The sequence below is a fragment of the Pseudophryne corroboree genome, chromosome 4 (genome assembly GCF_028390025.1).
Source record: "Pseudophryne corroboree isolate aPseCor3 chromosome 4, aPseCor3.hap2, whole genome shotgun sequence".
Lineage (NCBI taxonomy): Eukaryota > Metazoa > Chordata > Amphibia > Anura > Myobatrachidae > Pseudophryne > Pseudophryne corroboree.
This window is the reverse complement of record NC_086447.1, coordinates 82,509,549-82,511,436: the sequence shown is the minus strand read 5'-3', so window position 1 is coordinate 82,511,436 and position 1,888 is coordinate 82,509,549. Positions and strand designations below refer to the sequence as shown.

The window sequence follows — 1,888 nt, the reverse complement described above, 5'->3', positions numbered from 1 at the left end:
AATGGACAAGAAAGGTGTTTCAGCACAGGTGAGGGCAATCATAGATTAAGAGAAAAGTCCAGAAGCAGAGCATTCTGTCCCTCCTGGAGAGGGTCATGTTGGGAGGTATGCCATATTGGCATTTATTGCTATTATTTTCTTTCCTTACACTCCTGCACATCTGTGCCCATGTGCTCTCTCATCCAGTTCTTCTCACCATGGTGGTGGTGACCAATTTCTGCGGAAGCCCCAGCTCTGGACAGCAGAAGCACATCTCTGTTTACTAGGAATAAGTACTCACTCATCCACCTGTTTACGGCCAAACTCCACAGGAGACGCCTAATCTCGTCTAATCTTGGAAGCTAAGCTCTGGTAGGCCTGGTCAGTACTTGTTTGGGAGACTGCCAAGGAACACCAGGTGCAGTAAACTTGGTTGGAAAGCAGCAGGAACATTCCCTTAATCTTCAACCTTATTTCCCTTTTATCTTCTTTCATTAGAACTAACAGAACGATCCTCCCAAGTTTTACAGGTGTACTTTCCCACAAACTTGCTGTGTCTCAACACCACCTCTTCATGACTTAAACCACTATCTGTTGGTCATCACTAATTTCCTACCAACTCAGCAGATTATACACTCTTGTCTAATCCGCTGCATTAAAATGCCTATGGTGCATAGGTGTGCGCAGGGGGGTGCCTGGTGCACACAGGCACCCCCTAATGTCTGGCACCCCGATCTCACATGCCTGATGCAGCGATTGCCGAGCAGGCTGATTACTGTCCCCTCTGCGCTGCACCCTGCAGGACTGCATTACTGACTGGACGCCTGGGTTAATCAAGGGTGCCACTGCCACCGGCTTTCAAATTCCCAGCTCCACCTCCATGTACAAAAACAGTGTGATGTGATGTGATTACGTCATGCTGCTCGCACGTCCATCCGTCACACGCCCACCTCTCTCCTTCTATGCTATGCCAATGCCAGCCACTGATGAGGAGCAGCATGCAGCCAGCGTTCCTCTTAGGAAGACAAATTCAATACTGGCAGACGGCCGGCAGCAGCTTTGACACGTCACTCGTTTTTCCAGCAGCAGCAGTACTAGTCTGTGACTGTCAGTGTCAGTGAGTGACTGACTTGTAAGTAAGCTGCTGCAGCTTGCAGGGGAAAGGGAGGGGGAGCCAGACCAGGCTGAGGAGGAGCACTGTAATTGCATGAGTGCCATCAGGGGTGTTTGGTGCACACCACAACATCTGACAATGTATCTGCTTTATTAGGATTGGTACAAAGGTGGATATTTTATATGCGTTGACCATCAATAGATGGTGCTAGACACGCCCAAAAGGCGGTGCTAGACACACCCCTCCGACGGTGCACCCCCTAATAAAATGTGCTGCGCACGCCAGTGCTATGGTGACACCACTATTAGACATCTATACAGAAGGTGGATCCACACCACATTAGGCAACAAACCTTTCAATCTATTGGTGCTCAGATTAACCCACAGGATATCACTTTAGGAGACTTTGGCTATCCACTCATTGTCAGTGGACATATGTTAAGCCACTCCTGTGACTATATATAATACATTTTCACCTTGGCAGTATTTACTGTTAATTAATCTTATACAATTCTGGTATTTATATTTTTATTTAAAAATACTTGATCTTGATTGTCACACTATATCTTATATGATCCTAAATAAAGGTTAATTTTTATTGTCTAATTTTTTCATAAAGAGTGCCCCAGCACAGAGTCTTTATTTTTTCCTCCTTAATTTTCAGTGTAAACCCACTGACTCTGGGAGCACCACCGACGGCATATTTACACATCAGTGTTACATTTCCGATGTCGGTCACGGACACATTTCCTCATAATAAGGTCTTGTCTGTTATCATTTACCAGTGCGGAACACC

At 46.1% G+C, this 1,888-nt stretch overlaps 1 pseudogene; it reads left to right on the top strand.

Annotated features, from left to right (window-relative positions):
- Positions 1–290: 290 nt before the first annotated feature.
- On the top strand, positions 291–409 carry LOC134913031 (5S ribosomal RNA; annotated as a pseudogene).
- Positions 410–1,888: the final 1,479 nt, after the last annotated feature.